Source organism: Dryas octopetala, chromosome 4 (genome assembly GCF_963921425.1).
Source record: "Dryas octopetala chromosome 4, drDryOcto1.1, whole genome shotgun sequence".
Lineage (NCBI taxonomy): Eukaryota > Viridiplantae > Streptophyta > Magnoliopsida > Rosales > Rosaceae > Dryas > Dryas octopetala.
In genome coordinates this window covers 10,800,428-10,821,723 of record NC_141369.1, presented here as the reverse complement: position 1 = coordinate 10,821,723, position 21,296 = coordinate 10,800,428, and the positions used below count along the sequence as shown (strand labels likewise).

The following is a 21,296-nucleotide window of genomic DNA, read 5'->3' as shown; positions in this document are numbered from 1 at the left end:
TTTCTGATCTCCTTTTCGTAGATACATCTCCTTCTTGAATCTGCTTGTCTTTCTTGGACAATTTCCCAACAGGGTTTTGAGCAGAGTTGTCATTCTTGGACTCTTTCTTTCTTTCTTCTCTAACCTTCGAAGCCTCTTCTTCCTGCACAATATTGGCTCTGTCAATTATCAACCCATCTTCACTTGGAACAGCATCAAACAGTACCTCCTCAGATTTTTCTTTCTTGGACAATTTCCCAGATGGGTCTTCCTCTCTCTGTAAATTTGTACACTTCAAAGCCTCTTCTCTCTGCACATTATTGGCTCCATCAATTATCAACCCATGTTCACTTGGATGAGCATCAACCAGTACCCCCTTAGATTTGAGATTTCTCTTTCTTGGACAATTTCTGATACTTTAGCAAAGATGGATCCCCAGTCCTCTGCTCCTCAAGCTCTGCCTTTGCAACTGGATTATCAAGAAGCACTATCTGAGACTCAGACTCCTTCCCAATTGAGGTTGTTTCTTTCATTGCCGCTTTTTCTTTCGTGGACATTTGGGAAACAAGATCTTTCTGAAGCTCGAGTACAAATGGCTCCTCAAGCTTTGACTTTGCAAGTGGGTTATCTAGAAGCTTTGTTTTCTGAGACTCCTCTGCAATGGGGGTTTCTTTCATGGCTGCTTCTAAATCTTCCCCCAGTAGGGTCTTCTTCTTCTTTTTCGTTGAAGACTGACTCCTAATTGTTGTCCTTGCTTGCTTTCTTCAAAGAAGGAAGAAACTTTGTTAAAGCAAAGAGAAGTCTGTGATTCGTTGGAGATCACTAACTGTTTGTAAGATTGATGAAATGTGGAGTCCAACAAAGAAAGTGGAAGACAGATTTCACTTGATCTTAAGACTATATATACTGCAAGCAATGGCTCTACTAACGGATTGAATAGGCAAAGCTCGGTTTTAGTTTGCTGTTGGCTACCAAATTAAAATTGGAGGGAAAAGAAAAGAACTGATCTAAACAAAGTCACCATCTTATTCTTGGATTTTATGGGTCCCACACTCCCATACTTCAGTATTTGATCTCCTGAAAGATTTTTTTTTTCCTTTTTGGTCAACATCTCCTGAAAGAGTTAAGCTTGTTTTATTTGATTGTCCCATTTAATTATTTTTTTAATGTCTTAAATATTAAACCTTGAAAAATTAATAAATGTAAAATTATGTTATCATGATGTTATTTACAATCACACATTTAGTTTAGAGTCAACAGTATCAATTATCTACATTCACAGTTTAACAATATGTTAATGTTATTTTGCTAAATTGTTTGACAATAAAATATTTTTACAATAAACAACAAAACTCTATTAAGCATGCATCATATAAAAGTGATATCTATTTTGTCATCCAAAAGTGCATCCAAAGTTAACTTTTTGATTTCCAAGCCTTGTTTAAGTACATTACCGATGTGGGATTCAGGGGTATGGTATTACTGTTACATATAGACTTTCAGTTCATTTTCTAATTTTTCTCTATCATACCAATTGTGATTTCCCTTGAACTTTCACCTCCCTCTCCTGTTATATCCTCCAAAAATAAAAACAACTAAAATAAGATAGAGGGACATAGAGACCAAGAGGCCAGAGATTTTGTCAAACCAAATGGAATAGAATTTTTATAAGAGAGAGACAAAGGACTGTGATTTGTTGGTGAACAGTTTACGTATGTAGTTTTCTTTGACAGACAAAGAATGTAGTCCAAAAGTCTAAAAACAAATATTGGGCTCAAAATTATATATATTTCAATTTATTGATGTAAAGTTAAATATTTTCTCTTTAGATGGGAAAGGTATTTCGCTATACAATGATTGCAAGCAATTAAGTCGTTAGATTTAGTCAGTTGGATATATAATTCAGCAAAATGAAAATACAACTGAACAAGTTCTTCAATTTTGTAATTATAAAACTTGGTAGTTTTCTTACATAGATACAATCAGCTCTATTAATTCTGTATTAAACTTACAATTTCATTATCATAATGCCTACAAGGTATATTTAGTAGGCATTGATTTTAATTTGATACATGGTAAGATTATGCAGTGGGGTAAGAGGCCTGCATAGCAATGCCACAGAGACCTTCCTCTGCATTGATATCTCTTTGCATTCTTATGTAGCCTTGTTCACCCCATTCTGTGCCCCATGAATTTTTCACCAACCAATAGTTAGGACAATAAAATTTAAATTCTTGATTAATAACCACATTGGCCTTGGTCCTTGATGGGTGTTACAGCTCCTTTCTTCCTCCAATCTACAGTAGCTGGAACTGCGGTGACATTTTCATAATTGAAAGAAGTGGTCTTTGTGGAGCATTCATGCCCCTTGAATCTATTTCTTGAGGCTTTGAATTCTTCATTGGTAAGGTCTGCAAATTGATTGATACTTAATTTGTAAGGTTTGTTTGCATTGTTGTTGGAAGATTCTATAAATTCCACATTTTGCTTGAATATCTTGAAACGTGTCTTCTTATCGTTGATGTTGCTATATACACGTCCATGCCGAGCCATCCATTGCTCGTATCTCGCATACATTGATGCATCCTGGAGAGTGCGAGAAGTGGCTTCAGAAGACCAAGCCCCTAACATGCATATCAACATCAACACCAAACAAATACACACCTGGTTATTAATGAACTCCATGGTACCTAATTAATTAATGAAAGCAGTAGTTAGTATTTGTTATAAGAAATGGTAGGCAGCTCCACAGTTTATATAGAGAAGAGGGTTGTCTTAATTAATTGCTATATATGGTCTCTGTGCCCCAAAAACTGATCTGCAATTGATCTTCGTGCCAGACAAAATGCTTTGATATGGACCTCTAAGGTTAGCTCATAAAATATAGATGACTATTGATATATATAAATTAATTTGATGTCAGGATAAGTTACTAGCTCTACCTTTGTCCTTATGTGCATACTAGCTAGCTTGTTCATATTGGGGGCCCTGCAAGACAATGCACATGCATAAACATTTAAATATGCTAGAAGTTTTAAAAGGATTTCTTAACAGTATAATGGATTTCTCTAATGGAATGAGTTTGCATATCACTAGAGAAAATTGTCACAAAAAATACTAAGCAAAGAAAAGTAATTAAATTATTATCTGAGAAACAATACAAAGAAACTGTTATTTGTTGTACACATGCAAACCAAAACATTGAAATTTTGGTCCATGTCAAACACAAAAAGAAAAAGTTAAGGAAAGTGGTCAGATAATACTAATAAATCTATTTGAAGTCAACAAGAGTCTTACTCAGTATTCTCATGGCTCTTTTCCATTCCTTTGAAGACTCAAAAAATGTTGCAAAGATGATGAAACTGCCTTATATAATGTGTGAGAAGTCGAAATTATTAGTAACTAATTTTGGGAGGCGATTTTTGAACTCCTTTTTTCTCCTTTAATTTGCACTCTTTTTATGTTGCAAAATTGACTGCAAGATCCTAGTAGTGAGCAACAACAGCATAAGCAAACACTTTCCGGGCACCAGCTTCAGTCATGCATTCATGAACATAAAATGTATTGAAGCTTGGTCTTGCAGCATAAAATGTATTGAAGCTTGCTCAGCAGGAGTGAGTTTGCAGGCAATGTTCCTGTCTATATGAGCTTGTTCACGTTCATCAGCTGCACTGCGAATCTCCTTTTCAAGCCTAGTAGGATCTTGGGTTGCTTGATAGCCAAGAACTCTCATCAAATTACTCATTTTAAATTTTGGCTTTGGGGGTTCAATCAAGCCTTGTCTAATCATCTCCTGCTTCTCTTTTTCTCTGGCCTGACGACACTGTGTACGTAGCTTTTTCTTCTCCTCCTTTGTCAGCTTCAGAGGTTGAGGCAGTGGAGGAGCTGGCTCTGTAGGGGGCTCAATAGGACGACGATGTTCAATATAGATAGTGATTTTTTCCATGTTTAATTTATCTTCAGCTATTGTACCATCAATGCCAATGGTTTCATTGTAAGTAGCAGAGTGCAATAGGGGCATATCCCACCACTCAATTTCAGGAATTGGATCTTTGTTGGGTTTTTCTTTGGTGATAACTCTCTCTGATACCTTGATCAAATTGGGATTAATATGATCCCGTGATGCCTTTGCTGCCTTTTCCAACTGTGCCTGCTTGGCCTTTTGCTCTTTGACTTGTGCTTCTCCAAATTTACTCTTCTTCCACTTGATATGCTCAGCATGTCTTGACCATTTGCCTTGCTCTACAAACTGGAAGCTCATCCTCCTCTTTGGCCTCAAAGTCTTATTTTTATTAATAATAATACCCATGTTTGGATCGAAAAAAGGATTTGATTCAGGGTCCTCCACATCCAATTGAGGTTTAAGAATTTGGAATAATGCTTCTTTCTTCTTGTTCTTCAACTTGTTCAGCTTCTCAGACAAGTCCTTGTGCATTTCTAAAACTTTCTTTAATTTTTGTACAGGATCAAAAGACAAATTAATGTCCACTTGTCGTTCCATGAAAATCACCCACATTCACATTCACATAGTTACCATCATCTCCTTCCCTCTCCTCCTCCTTCGAAACCCACTTAGTCATCTTCTTCTTATCCTCTAAACCATCAACATCACCATCTCTACCCTCACTGGCTCACTCCTATCATCCCTCTCTTTCCTCTTAGGCCTCCTCCTCTCCACCCATTCCAATCGATAGTGATGGCGGCAGTGATGATCAGTGTCCTTTGATGATCGATACTTGTGGTGGTGGTCTTTGCAGTCGCATTTGCTCGATTTCTCTACTTCCATGACAAGGCTTTCCAAGCTTAGATGGGATTGAATGCCTGCGATTTTTTTATACCATGAATAATATCATATATTCATGAGACAAAAGCTGGAATGTTTTATTTTAAAAATTGGACACGTGTTGGCATATGATTTGTTATATTATTTAATTTCCTTTAACCCTTCAATCAGAACATGAACATCGTCGATTTGCTTGTCGTGTAAAACTCTCCTGCACAACTTCTGGTACAAGAGCATGGCTGTATCATAAATATTGAATTGTGTATATTTGATCTTTGTTCTACTTCTATATATATACAAAAAAGGTCCATAAGCTTTATAGCGCATCTCAATTTGGTCCATTAACTATAAAAAATATCAATTTGGTCAACAAACTTTTCAAGTTGTGACAAAGCAGTACAAATGTTAACTTCTATCGAAAAATTTAACGGAAACTAGTCATGTGTCCAGCAAATGACCACATTTTCAAGGGCATTTCAATCCATTCATCATATTTTCATATGACAAATTCTGTTAATTTTTGAATAGAAGTTAACGCTTGTATTATTTTGATACAACTTGAAAAATTTGTGGATCAAATTGACACTTTTTATAATTAGTGGATCAAATTGAGAATCAGTGTAAAGTTCATGTATCATTCTTGTATTTAACCATTTGGAATTTAAGCTTCAACTTTTTAAAAGATTTGCCACAGGGCCTTCAACTTTCTGTCCAATGGATATTTGATATTGAAATTGAAAGATTTTTTATATTAAAAATCTTTGAATCTAAAAAGAAAAATAGTAATATTGATGATGTATTAACTTATTTCGTTATTTCCTATTCCCAATTAATGACTTGTCGATCCAAATATCTGAATGAAAATATCAAATCTATCCTATTCTAGGATAGTAAGGAAAAAGAGTGCAATTTATATTCCGGTTATAACATTTCGATCAAACAAACGGTGTCTTAAATGAGAATAAACTAACTTGGTCTATGATTATGAGAGGAGAAAGAGAGAGAAAGAGGGGAAGGAATGTGATAGGGGGTGAACGAGAGGAGACATATAGTTTGTGAGTGGAGATATATAGAGAAAGAAAAAGGAATGGAAAATTAAATAAAAAAGTGTAAATCTTCAAGTACCAGTAATAAAAAGTTCTAAAGAGAATTAATGTTACATTTTGTTCTTACATGGTAAAAAATACACTTTGAATGTTGTTTTTTATTGATATTTTTCTTTTGTCAACAAAACTTTTTGTATTTCAATCATGCAATTAAATAACTGTTCTTACAAAAAGAAAAACTTCAAGAGAATCACCTTCTCATTCTTATTCTTTCTCATTATCTACCAACCACATTGACCATAGAGAAGCTTATCGTTCTCCAATCTTGAAGGTGACAAAGTCACCGAACTCCTTCTATGGAAGATGTAAGTGAGAGACATAGAGAGAGAGGAGTTGCAGAGTGGAGGGAAAAGAGGGAAGGGATCAATCGAGGAATCATACAAGAATATACTAAAATTAAACATATATATTTTAGGCGGCATTATATCTAATTTCCAAACTTAATTTGTCATTCTTGGACTCTTTCTTTCTTTCTTTTTGCAAACTTCAAAGCCTCTTCTTTTTGCACATTGGTTCAATCAATTATCAATCCATCTTAACTTTAAACAACAACAAATAGTACCTCTTATAGGCATTGTCAAACAGGCCAGGCCGACATGATCATGAGCAAGACACGAGCACGAAACCATTCGAGCTGGGTCAAAGTTTTAATCCCATCACGCATGATTTAGCACGAGCACAAGCAAAAAGTGGGACCAAATTTGGGAAATACATCTTTATTTCCATAATCTATGAATAATTAATTAATTTAATCAACTCCTAATCACAAAATTGAAAGCTAATAAATTAAAAATTAAAATTTACATAATCAAGAGCTAATCAAATAATAAATCAATTATGGGTTTATAATTTGTCAAAACTCCCAACAATTATCAACCCATCTTGACTTGAAACAACAGAAAATAGTATATATCCTTAGATTTCTTTTTATTATGAACCCAATTTGTGATGAACATCATCTTTCTGAAATTCGAGTAAAAATGGATCCCTAATCCTTAGTTTCTCAAGCTGAGTTTGCAATTAAGTGGGTTATCAAGGAGAATTATCTCATCCTCCTCTGCAATTTGGATTTTTTCATGGTTGATTCTAACTAATTAAGTCAAGAAGCATGATATTTCTTCTTCTCCTTCTTCTTCTTCAAAGACACAAGGTTTTTTCTAAGCGAAAAAGGAGCTAAAGATTAATACTTGACCTACTTTGCAACGATTTCATATAACGGACCCTATCTCGACGCGTGCTACGTGTCTATGAAATCGTGGGATCGAAACCTATCTAACGGACCCAAAGTCAAAACCGAAAGCCCATTTATTTTAAAAATCAACTTTAGGTCAAGCCCAATTTAAAACAAAAATTTTAAAACAAAAATTTTATAATTTAATCAAAACTTTGTTTTATTTTCCAAATAAATCCCAAAATCTTTAAAATACAATTCAATATCCTTTAAAAAAAACCTCTTAAAAACATAGTTAATAAAAATTTAAATTTCTAGTAGAAATTTGGGTCGGGTCGTTACATTTCATATATTAAAACATCCATGCATGGTTGAATCATTGCAGGCTACAACACTTCCAAACAACCATAGGTTCATCCACGGCCCCTCCTAAAGCTCATGTGAACAGGTTGTAAAGACTCAAAACTCTACCACTTTAGTTCCACATCATCCTTGCCAAACCTACGTACGCAACTGCAAATGCTTGGTATTGAGTATGTACAAGATCCACTTTCTTTTTTCCCCTCTTGAGTTGATCTTACTTCTTCCTAATTCGATATAAAGAGTTTCTAGAATTAATTCACTTTTTCTTTTGTTTGAAACTCACGCATGTACAAACTTTTGCTTGTTTAAGTATGATCGACCACTAGCGGATTCAAATAGGGGCCAGTATAGGTAATTGTCCCTACTCCCCGTATTACCCAATAAAATCCTCAAAATCTCACATTTTCATTGATATAATTCTAAAAATTTAAGAATTATATTAATGAAAAGGGTCAAATTGATAATGTACGTATTATATGATTTGCACTTTCCCTATTCTTGAGTAATGACTTTTTCCAAACATGATAATGAAAATATCGAATCTATTCTATTCTAGGATAATGAGGGAAAATAGTGCAATCCATATTCTGGTTCTAGCATTCCGATCAAACAAGCAAGGCCTAAATTTGAAGGGGAAAAAACTAGCTCACTTGGTTTATGATTGTGAGAGGTTAGAGAGAAGGGGGAGGAATGTGAGAGGGAGTGAACCAAATAAGACAATTTGTGAGTGGAGATAGAGGAAGAAGATGTGAGAATGTGGAGTGTGTTCTCACATTGAAAAATTATAATTTTGTGAAGTACTTATAAGGATTTGACTGGAATCCATTCCATAAAGTTAGAAGGGGCCTATATTCTAATTCTATTAGACTAATGGAATTTAAAATTACACAAAAAACCCTTTATATATTTGAGAAATAAAAATTCTCCATAAAGTGATGTTATCTCTATAACAAGCAAAGATAAGTCTTCTTCGTCACCTAGAAGTGAAACATAGGAGACATAGTTTTTTGAGTGGAGATAGAGGAAGGACATGAACGATTGGAAAATTTAATAAAAAGGGTAAATGTTAAATTACGAGTAATTATAAAAGTTCTAAAGAGAATTAAAACAAAATAATTTGGAGTATAAAAGAGAAAGTGGAATGTAAAAATTGCTTCTTTAGTCTATAGCACATACTAAAATTATTTTTATGTTAATGTTTCATTTTGTTCTTACATGGTAAATATACACATTGAATATTGTAATTGATTGGTATTTTTCTTTTGTCAAGAAATTTCAGCATTTGAATATATCATGCAATTAAATAACTTGAGGAGAAGTACTAAGAAAAATAAAATATAATGACATTTATTAATTTTTATTTGTTTTCACAAGAAGTTCTTACCTAAGGACATAATTTGAGGGACAATTGAGGGATAATGCATCCTATCCCCCCCCCCCCCCCCCTATTTTCTAAGAATGCACCATACCCTTGGATTTAACACAATGATTAAATTAAGAGCAAATTACAACTTACACCCTTGAGGTTTTGGGTGTACGTTTCACAACTTGCACCTTATCATTTCAATTTTTTCAATTTAGTATCTAACGTTTTGATTTACTTATAATTGATTTATATAATCTGTCTAACTGTTTATTCATAGGTTAATTTATGGCGTGACAGTTGTGGGTCCCACAATTTTCCTGACTTGTAAGGCCAAACAACCTCCCAGACTGCCCAATTAAAAGTATCTCAGCTGTTTGATATTTTTTTTGTTTCGTACGACCTATTCCAAAATCTATATCAAACTTGATGTACCAAAATTGCACTTGAAGAAAGGTCATTCGACCTTATAGGTTGGCAAAAATATGAGACCCGCAATTTTCATGTCATCAATTAACGTCTAATTAGATAATAAGATAATTAACGTCTAATTTAGGCGCCATTATATCTAATTTCTAAAGTTTCTTTTATTCGTAACGTAATCTTGTTGGGATAAATTGTTTGTCTTTGGTGAAGTTTAATGCAACCAACTAGTCCTTGAAAGGGTAATTATGAAAGTTAATCGTCACTCTTGGACTCCTTCCTCTCTTTTATCGACTCCAAATTATATTCTTTATGCACATTGGTTCTATCAACTATCAACTTATCTTAACCTAGAACAACAACAAATAATACCTCCTAAAGGTACCATTAAATTAATAGCCCGGACCAACATGAGCACGAAGCAGCCTAGACTACGTTGAAGTGTTTATCCCATGAGGCACAATATAGCACGAGCACGAAATGGGCCAAGCATGTACGACATAAGCACAAGCACAAAATGCATCTAAATTAGGAACCTAACTCTAATTTCATAATCTATGCCTAATTAATTACTTAATCAACTCCTAACCAAGGAATGAAATTTCAAAAATTTCGCCGAAATTTTCGTTTTTTGGGGATTCCGAAATTTTATCACAGATCTGTTATTTTTCGGAAAAATTTCGACGAAATTTCGCTTAAATTTCGCTCGAAATTTCGAAAATGCTCCAAGCACATTTTTGTTAAATTTCTCTAAATTTCGGCGAAATTTCGTCGAAATTTGGGCGAAATTTCGCTGAAATTTGGCTAGAGACCGAAGGGAGGCAGAGATTGGAGGGAGTGAGGGCCGCCGTCACCGGAGGGAGAGAAGAGATCGGGAAGAAAGAGGTTGCTGTCGCCGGAGGGAGAGGAGATCCGGGGAGGAGAGGAGCTCCGAAAGAGGAGATCGGGGAGGGGGAGGGGGGAAGGGGGAGGGGGAGGGAGAGGGAGGGAGAGAGAGGAGAGAGAAGAGATTAGGGAGAGAGAAGAAAGGAGAGAGGAGGGAGGAGGGAGGAGGGAGTGTTGTCTGCGTGAGAATTTTTTTTGGTCAAATGTCTGCTGCGTGCCTGCGTGAGAACTGAGAACTGAAGGAAAAGAAGAAAATGGAAGGCTGGAGAGAGAAAGGGAAGATTGGATAGCAGGGGTGGTCACGGCCCGTAGAACCTTCATTGATATAATGATATGTAATATGTTGGTAACTTGGTATGTATCCTTATCTCAATCAAAGTTTACAATTTTTTAAGATAAATTAAATATATGATCTGCATCGTAACAAATTGAATTATCATACTATACACGCAGTGTCTATTCAAAACTGATCTTCGTCCAGAAATGAGTGTTATGTAGCCTCAATAATTTAAAGATCTGATGGGATAGGTCAGCTAGCTTCCATATCTACAACAACAACAGCCACCCATGCATTCTTGTGCCAAACTCTAGTCCTAAACTATACAAGCAGCACTAGTACTACACTACTACAAGCTAGTAGTCAAACCTAGCTATATATATATATGTTTCTGTCTTCAGGTTAAGGAACAAAACCAAGTCTGCTTAATTGCAAGAATAGGACCCTAACCTAAGGACCAAAACTGGTATTTAAGTATGTTCACTAGTCAAAATGGAGTTTTTTATTAGTTTGGAATTATATTTAGCTCACGGGTGAAAAGGAAGAAGGAAAGAAAAAAAAAGGAAGAGAAAAGAAAAGAAAAGAAAAAAATGAAAAAGAAAAGAAAAAAAAAAGAAAAAAAAAAAACACGTTTCATTTGCGTCTATGCGCTCGTTGACCCGAGACTTTTCCAATAAGACTAAAATCAAGACTGAGTCTTTCCTAATTTTTATTACTCCTCAATGACTTGCCGAAATCACTTAAAATTTAAATAACTTACCAAAATTAACTTCGAGGTCCGAAAAACGTTTTGTAAAATCTGGTGAGTTCGTCTTGATAAATTTTATTTTTCTACGACTTCAAATTAATTTATTTCCTTCCAAGATTTCTCATAAAAATTCTAATATCTCCGAATTAACAAGATAATTATCAATAAATCACTATTTACTTCAAAATAAATTATAAACCAACTTTTTGGGATCTCACAATCTCTTTAGATTGTTTTTGGTAATTGGATTAAGTGGTTTAGAAAATAACAATACATGCCATTTTTTTATTTGTCCACATATGTTTTAAGGACAATTGGATTCAAAATGATTAAATATCCCTTGAAAATAGGTCATTTTTATGTAATTATTAATTAGTGAACTATTTTTATTTAACAGTATTTGTCTCTAGCGCGCATTATATTTACCTTATATCACATGAAATCTATTATATTATTTGGTTTCTTCAATATTTTTTATCAATATAGTAGATAATATGTTAAATAAACATATGGTCAAGTGTCATTCAAAATTTCCATATTTTGATAGCAATTTCCGTCGTTTTTGTCCAATTTTATCGAAATCGAAATTTTAACCGAAATTTCCTCGAAAATTTCCGTTGAAATTTCCATCGAAAATTTCCTCGAAACCGAAATTTTACTCCTTGCTCCTAACCACAAAAGTAAATGCTAATCGATTCAAAATTACACAATAGCTAATCAAATCACAATCCCATAATCATGGATCAATTATGGTTTGTAATTTGTCAAAATTTCTTCAGTTCTAATCATGCATCTTAGATTTCTTTCTTGGGCCATTTCTGATCAACAGGATCTTTCTAAAACTTGAGTGAAAATGGATCTCCAATCCTCATTTCCTCAAGCTCTGACTTTATCTCATCCTCTTCCCCAATTGGGGCTTCTTTCATGGCTGATTCTAATTAATAAACTTAAGAAGCAGAATCTTTAATTCTTCTTCTACTTCTTCTTCTTCAAAGGCACAATATCTTTTTTAAGGAACTAAAATAAGCTAAAGATGATCAATACTTGACCTACTTTGAAACAATTTCATATATGAAAACATCCATGGTTGAGTCATTGTAACTTACAATAACAATAGGTTCGTCCCTTCCCAAAATATACTTCAAATACGAAGTCTCAAATCTCATAAGTTAAGGTTGTCAAGACTCAAAATTCTACCACTCTAGTTCCACATGGCTCATTTTTGGCAAACGTATGCAACTGTATTAGCTTGGTGTTGTCTATGTACAAGATCCACTTTCTTTTTTTCCCTCATGAGTTGATCTTACTTCTTTCTAATTAGATATAAGGAGTTTCTAAAATTCACTTTTACTTTGGTTTGAAATTCGTGCACGTACAAATATGTGCCCACTAGCGGATTCAAATAAAGGCCAGTATAGGCAACTACCCCTACTGATCCCCATATTTCCCACCCAATAAAATTCTCAAAATCTCACTTTTCATTGATATATTCTAAATTCATATCACTGAAAAAGGGTCATATTGATAATGTATTAAATTATTTCGTATGTCTTCTCCTATTCTTTAATAAAGACTAGCTTGTTCCAAACATTTGGATGGAAATATCAAATCCATTCAATTCTAGGATAGTGAGGGAAAATAGTGCAATCAATCCCTATTTCGGCTCTAGCATTTCAATCAAACAAATGAGGCCTAAATTTGAAGGGGAAACAAACTAACTTGGTCTATGATAATTGTGAGAGGAGAGAGCTAGGGAAAGATAGGGGGAATGTGAGAGGGAGTGAACAAGAGAAGACAATTTGTGAGTAGAGATAAAGGAAGAAGGTGTGAGAATGTTGAGTGGGTTGTCCCTTATAAAAGTGCTTATAAGGGTTTAGAGCCTCTGCTCATATCGCCAGTTAGTTTTGAGTTGAATGTTCTAATTTTCTTCATGGTATCAGAGCATGTGATGCAGTACAATCAGCCAAAGGTTTACAAACGTAAACCTAAAAGAACAAGAAGCCTGGAATCCACCAGGAAATTGAGAGAAAACTCAACAATTAGTTTGATAAAAATAATAATAGAATAATACGCTAGCAATTGCAAAAATTGCTTAAGTAAGCTTAACGAAACCCTAGGGCGCAAACAACCATATAATTAAGGCCCACGGATAATTACAAACCCAAATAAAATATAAACGAAAATAAATAAAATGTCTAAAAGTTTAGAATGCAGTTTTGAGGCCCTAACGATCTCGGATGGCCGAAAAAGCCCATACAGCGATGAGTTTGACTCGTCTCGCGATTTCCTTCGAAACGATATGCATTAATACCACTTTCAGAGCCAAACCCTCCGACTAGTAGAAATCATTTCCCCAATTTCTTGGGTTTGCAACGATCAAACTGTTGCATAAACTTCTCCGCCATCCGTTCTGCATCAGCATGTTATACATGTGTTAGGCCAAACAGCCACACGTGTTTTCACGTCACATAATAGTTCATCTATTGCCAATTGGTTTTGGGTTAAATCTTTCAAATTCCTTTTGATTGATTAAATCATTCCCGAAAGCTAACCACGTGATATTATTGTGATGCATTATTTCTTTCCAGCTTTCACCAAGGATGGGGAATGATCGGGCCATCCTTTTGTATATTGATTGTAACATCATTTGGACGAATAATTCCAACACTGAAGTTCCCAACCTTCTCTTTAACACCATTGACAATAGCCCACATATACTTCTCCTCTTTTTCCAATTTCTCTTCCTTCAAGGTGTCATTTTGTTCCTTACTCAATTCTACATTTCTTCTTCTCCTTTTATTTTAATACCAATCTTATATTGGAGTGAAATCACAACCATCCAATTTCTGAATTACATGGTTCTTCCCAAGCAACTTATGCCAATCATACCAGAAATTATCTTGAATGTTTTTATTGTATATATTTTGTATATTTTTCAATGTGGGATCTTTCTCTCAACAAAAGATAAAGGAATGAAAAATTTAATAAAAAGTATAAATTTGGAAACACGAGTAATAAAAATTTCTAATTAGAATTAAATGCTTAATTACCACATTGACCTTGGTCCTTGATAGGCGTTACAACTCCTTTCTTCGTCCAATCTACAATATTTTCCAAGTCAGCTGCTCCTTTATGGAAAGAGATATATTTCATTAACATGTGTTGTAATCAAAGACTAGTTAGGAAAGCATACGTTTAACAATAAAAAATGTTGGACTGTTCAAAACATTTTCTCTACACGTCAAATTGAGTAAGTATCAACTTATCTTTTATGTTTGTTCTTTTAATTTATTTCATTTTATATTTCAAAATGAATTTACGAAACCATTGCGTGAAAAGATGAACATGGATAAGACCAGGCCCGACCCTGAAGGTAGGTGAGCATCCTAGGGCCTGAACCCTGAAGGTAGGCGGGCTGCATAGAGCCCGACCAAGTATAGGGCCTCTTATATTTGGCCACTAGTTAGGCCCACAAGTAAAAAATAAAAAATAAAAAAAAGACCCTTATTTTCTTGTGTGGCTGAATTTTTTGGACTCTTTCTTCCACAAATAAATTAATTAGCCTTTCCCTTTTAAATAATTTAGCCTTATCTTTTTGTTATATATATTGTTTAGGGTTTTTTTTTTTTAAGGTCAATTTACTGCCCCAAAAGACAAAACGTCCACTCCATTCACTCAAATTCAAAAGGGAATTGCTATATGCACTCATATTCCTCTCATTACACACTCATCTTTTTTATGTAGTGAATTATAATTTAATGTTGTATGTTTATTAGCATGCATCTTAAGAAATAAAAACAAAAATAGAGATTCTAAGTGCATTACTTATGTTTTCCAAGCTAGCTGCTCTTTTATGGAAAAAGATATTTCATTAACACGTGTTGTAATCAAAGACTGGTTAAGAAAGCATACGTGTAACAATAAAAAAATGTTGGACTGTTCAAAACATTTTTTCTATATGACAAATTGGGTAAGTATCTACTTATCTTTTGTGTAAGTGCCTCTAATTTATTTCATTTTATATTTCAAAATGAAATTATGAAAACATTGCGTGAAGAGATGCACATGGACAATACCAGGCCTGACCTTGAAGGTAGGAAGGCTGCCTAGGTCCAGGCCCTAAAGGTAGGCGGGCTGCGTAGGGCCCGGCCTTGAAGGTAGGCGGGCTGCCAAGGGCTCGAACCCTGAAGATAGGCAGGCTGCCTAAGGCCTGACCAAGAATATGACCTTTTATATTTGACCCACAAGTAAAAAATAAAAAATAAAAAAGTCCCTTGTTTTCTTGTGTGGCTGAATGTTTTGGACTCCTTCTTCCACAAATAAATTGACCTCTTCCTTTAAAATAACTCAGCCTAAACTTTTTGTTATATATATTATTTAGGGTTTTTTTTTAAGGACAATTTATCGCCACAAAAGACAAAAAGTCACTCCATTCACTCAAATTCAAAAGGGAATTGCTATATATATGCACTCATATTCCTCTCATTACACATTCATCTCTTTTATGTTGTGAATTATAATTTGAGCCCAAACCCAAATAACCATAAAGGACAACCTAGCTAGCCACCACAAAGTACCTACCCTACCCTGGCCTCGACCTCATCGCCACCATTGTCGCTGGCGGCCCAACATACCCATCGGCCTCCCCTCCTTCTCTCTCTCTCTCTCTCTCTCTCTCTCTCTCTCTCTCGATCTTTCTCTTTTTACATGTATATATATATATCTCTCTCTCCTCGTATCTCCTTCCCTCTGCATCTCTTTCTATTTTCTCCTTTCTCCATCTTTCTCTAGTCTGTTGCATATGCCAAGTCCAGATTAGTGGTCAACGTCCACCGAGCTAAAGGCCAACAAGGTTGCTAGCCTCTAACACAAACTGGAAAGAAAGGGCCAGAAGAAAGAAGAAAAGAAAAAAATGGAGAGAGGGAAGGAGATAAGGAGAGAAAAGGAAAGGGAAGGAAGGCCGGTGGCTTGGACCGCCTACGACAGTTTTGGCGAGCAATGGGGTTGGGGCCTGTGTTAGGTTTTGGTTTTTTTGTTTTTCCTTGTGTAACGAGGATATTTTAAGAATTTTAGTGGTGTATAGCAATTTAATAAATTAAAAGAAAAATAGTACGTATAATGTGAGAAGTGGGTGTGTAATGAGAGGAAGATGGGTGCTCCAATAGTGGCCCACAATTTGATTCATGAAAGCTGTTTATTCATGGGTGTGTAATAGACTTTTAAAAAATTACACAACAAACTGCCACCAGTTGCTTCCCACTTGCACACACCCACGTACACTTACAGACAACCCAAGTGTATAGATATGTATATATGTATATATATATAGCTATATTGTTTTAGTTTGTTTGAATACTTTGCTATAGATGCATGTGTTCCTATGCACCATGCACCATCACAAATGGGCACCTTATATCAACATGCATAGCCATACAATCAAGATTGGGCTGATAAAACTAATCACCTTTAGGTTGGTCCAATCTAATGAGCCAAGTGCTCGGTGTTCATGCTGAGTGCTCGCCAATTTTTTTTGTTTTTTTTTGTTTTTGTGTTTTATAATATAGTTGTCGTTGGATAGTAACAACCATTAGCACTATATATGCAATAGTAACATAATTTGAGGGACAAGTGAGGGACAATGCATCCTATCCTTGAAAATAAGGAAAATCATACTTATACCGAAAATTGCTCACTATACCCCTCATTTTTCTAACCTCAAAATCCAATTTTGCCCCTTGAATAAAATTAAAAAATTAAAAAAATTAAAAAACTTAAAAAGAAATGAATTTTGGGTTTGTGTCCTCCTCCCCTTCTCCCTCTACTGGCTTGTCGACATTGGCCCTCCCTGTCAACTATGTCGAAAACTCCCCCTACTAGAAACCCTCACTTTTTCATTCTCTTTATTTCTCATTATCTACCAACCACATTGGCCATTAAGAAGGTTGTCGTTCTTCTAAGGGTACTGTCAAACATGCCAGGTCGACATCAGTGGGACACGAGCATAAAACGAGTCGGGCTGCTTCGAAATTTTAATCCCATCATGCATGATATAGCACGAGCACGAAATGGCCGGGCTAAGCACAACACGAGCACATGCAGTACAAAATGAGCCCAAATATAGAAAATAGGTATAATTCCATAATATATGCCTAATTAATTACTTAATAAACTTTTAATCACAAAATAAAAGCTAATCAATTCAAAATGACAAAATCAAGAGCTAATCAAATCATAATCCCATAATCATAGATCAGTTATGGGTTTAGAATTTGTAAAAATTTCCAACAATTATCAACTCATATGGACTTAGAACAGTAGCAACTAGTATATATCCTCAGAAATGATCACTCGCTCACCATAGAGCGGGGAATTCCCCGCTCATCTAACCACCCGCTCACCACGGAGCGGGAAATTCAATGATCAAGACCATCCATTTTTTAGGTCCATCCTTAAGGGTCGTCCCTGTAAAAAATCAGCCAAATCGATAATTGTTTGGTCCTCTAAACTTTGCAGACAAATACAATTCATCAGATAAGGTTGAAATGATGTTGACAGTAATACACTGGCTAAACAGTTTCCGATTTGGCTGATTTTTGGCAAGGATGATCTTTGAATGATGCCCTAAAATATGAACGGTTCCGATAATTGAAATTTGTTGCTGGGTGGTTAGGTGAGCGGGGAATTCCCCACTCTATGGTGAGCGAGTGATCATTACTGTATCCTAGCTTAGATATCTTTTTCTTAATTGGGCACACATTAGTGAACACTTGTGTGAGCCCACACTTTTCGAAATGTGATCTCCTGAAAGACTTGACATTCTCTGTTGATATATATACTTTTTTAATAATTTTATTTTATATCCAACATTCCATTTAATTATATCTTTACAGGTAAAAATTTAACACAAAAGCTCAAAAAGATGATGTTTTGAACATAAGCACAATATTAGCACAAAGAACATAAACATAGGCTTGGTGCTATGTACAAGATTTGTTTTCTTTTTTTCCTCCTGAGTTGTCCTTCCTAATGAGATGTCAGGAGTTTCAAGAATTTACTTTTCCTTTTGTTTAAAATGGGGCACAGACCGATGCTTTTTTAAGTATTACCAGTTGGCTTTCTAAAATCTCAACCATCTTCTTAATCTAAGAGTGTAAAAGAGACATCTGGAAGCAAGCCACAAAGTTCTGATCCGGACTATAAGAAGTTCATTTTCATAATTATAAACTTGCTAGCTTTCTTATACACACAAACAAGTCTATAACTTAAGTATTACACATAGTTTATACATTATCATAATACCCTACAATGTATATATAGTAGGCAATGATTTTAATGTGCTAGCAAAATTATGCAGTGGGGTAAGAGGCTTGCATAGCAATGCCACAGAGACCTTCCTCGGAGTCAATATCTCTTTGCATTCTTATGTAGCCTTGTTCACCCCATTCTGTGCCCCATGACTTCTTCACCAACCAATACTTAGTCCCATTATCACTCACCCCGTAACCAACAGTGGTAACACCATGGTCTAGGCTTGTTCCACAGGTTCCTGTAAAGACACCACTTGAATAGAATTGGAAATCGGAACCTCCAGCATCATGTGGCAACGGAAATTGGTTGGCTAGCAACAGCCTTAAGAAGGGCACTTTCACTGTTTGCAGGAACATCTTCATGGCCAGTTATGGTGGCGGCATGGCTGGCTTCCTTTTTGGTGTTGCAAGTACCATCAACACCGGTGTAGGGGTAATTAGCCTCAGTACTAAGACCATGATTTTGATTGATGAACTGAAAGGCATCATCCATCAAGCCACCCTCACAGCCTTGGTCTACACCGCTGGTGTCACAGTCAACCAACTCTTGCTCAGACAAAGAGATTAATTTACCAGTTGTAAGTTGAGTAATTCCTTCCATGGCTGCCACTGCTGAAAATGCCCAACAACATCCTACATATATATATATATATATATATTTTCATTCCAAATAGTATAATTAGAAATCATTTAAGTGTTCCGGGCCAAAAAAAAAGGAAACCATTTAAGTGTTAAGGAGAACAGTATTAATTCCTCTAAAAATCATTGATTAATTAAATAGAAGCTTACCACATTGGCCTTGGTCCTTAATGGGGGTTACAGCTCCTTTCTTCCTCCAATCTACAGTAGCTGGCACTGCGGTGACATTTTCATATTTGAAAGAAGTGGTCTTGGTGGAACATTCATGCCCCTTGAATCTATTTCTTGTTGCTTTGAATTCTTCGTTCGTGAGGTCTGCAAATTGAATGATGCTTAGTTTGTAAGGTTTGTTTGCGTTGTTGTTGGAAGATTCTATCAATGCCACATTTTCTTTGAATATCTTGAAACGCGTCTCCTTGTCGCTTTTGTCATTATATACACGTCCATAACGAGTCATTCATTGCTCATATCTCGTATACATTGATGCATCGTGGAGAGTGCGAGAATTGGCTTCAGAAGACCAAATCCCCAACATGCATATCAACATCAACCCCAAACAAGTGCATTTGCACAGCTGCTGGTTAATGAACTCCATGGTGGCCAGAGAATTAACAGCTATAGGATTTGTTAAGGTAAATGTTAAAGAGGGTACATTGAAATGGCAGACTGCACCACAATTTATATAGAGAAGAGAATGGGCTTGCTACATATAAATCTCCGTGCCCCAAAAAATGTTCTGCAATTAATATATTTGGTGCAGCAGAAAATGTTCTGATATGGACCTTCTTTTTGTTTTTTTTTTTTCTTTGATAATATTCTGATATGGACCTTTAAGATCAGTTTATATGACTCTTGATATTATTGTTTGATGTCACGACAAGTTACTAGTTAAACATATGTCCTTGTGTGTGTACTGGTTCTTTTTGGCCCTATTATGGACTGGTGCACCCTAAACTATGAGGGACAATACACGTATGTACTTCTTATAAAGAATAATATATGTATTATTTTTTCATCAACTCTATTCGGGAATTGTATACAGAATTCATTAAGTATTAATGTTTCGTTATATATTTTTGATGGTATATATGAAATTTTCTCGCGTACACGTCTGGTCCGGATGTGATTCTATATGAGAATCTTTAAAGCATTAAAAGTTTTTTGTATAGGATTTCGTTTGGACCAGATGTGAATGACCAAAGTGTGGATGAATGAATTCTCATATATAATATGATAGTGGTAGAACTTTTTTATTTCTTTTTGGTCTGCTCATTGTTGTCAAATGCTATACATGGAATAATAGCTTGACACAACCTCATGTATATAATACTTCAATTAAGTTACATTAATTACTTGGTCATTTTTCTTTTCGAACCATGTAAGCAGCAGCCAATTGATTTGCCAACTTATGCCGTTTGAAAAAAAAAAAAAAAAAAAATTTGATTTCCCACTTGATTTGAGATTGGAAAACTCATTTCAAAGTAAAGCAACAACTTAATTACATTCAATTACCATTTCCATCAAGAGTGTTTAGTAAAATAAAGCATCAGTTATCACCATTGAACTTGTGATCAAATTAATTACCCATATCTATTGTTCATCTCAAGCTTTTAGATCAAATTGATCAATGAAAATAAAATTTCAGAAAGGTGGACCATTTTTTTTACTTAATATATGGTTTTCTTTCCCCCTAAATTCTATTAATTTTTATGACAATGTTACTGTGGTTAATGATCTTCTTAGGCACAAGAGGACCAATTAAATAATTTGAGTAGCTATGCCTCACTTTTATGCCAAATTTAATCTTGTTCATGTCACATACAATCCAGTTTACACTTTACACCATCTTTTTCTCAGTGCATGAAAAAAACAGTAATTGTAGTTCTAAGTCCTGAACCTAAAAATCTAATCTTAGCCGAACAGAGTAAAAATCTACCTTTGGAACTTGCTTATCAATCATTGGGAGGGTTAGATAACAAACTCACAAAAAGAGAAAACAAATGTGTTTTTGGGCTTCAAATAAGCAATTTAGTGTTTTTGAATAAGTTTCTTAAATTGCACTTTATTTCCATTTTTAATTCCGTTTTGAATTTCAAACATCTAGGATTAACGTATTTAAACAACCTTTTTGGCTGTTTGTATTATTCATTATTATCATTTTCAATCAGAAAACTTTGAGATTTCTCTCATTTCTCTCATTTCTCTCATTTCTCTAGTGGACTCCAGATTCTTTCTTAGGGTTAACGTTGGTT

The 21,296-nt window shown here is 35.0% G+C and overlaps 3 pseudogenes; all 3 read right to left on the bottom strand.

Moving 5' to 3' along the window:
• Window positions 1–2,060: 2,060 nt before the first annotated feature.
• Window positions 2,061–2,664, bottom strand: LOC147286736 (senescence-specific cysteine protease SAG39 pseudogene; annotated as a pseudogene).
• Window positions 2,665–3,517: 853 nt separating this feature from the next.
• On the bottom strand, window positions 3,518–4,414 carry LOC147286735 (protein RDM16 pseudogene; annotated as a pseudogene).
• A 14,030-nt stretch (window positions 4,415–18,444) lies between these two features.
• Window positions 18,445–19,639, bottom strand: LOC147286734 (senescence-specific cysteine protease SAG39-like; annotated as a pseudogene).
• Window positions 19,640–21,296: the final 1,657 nt, after the last annotated feature.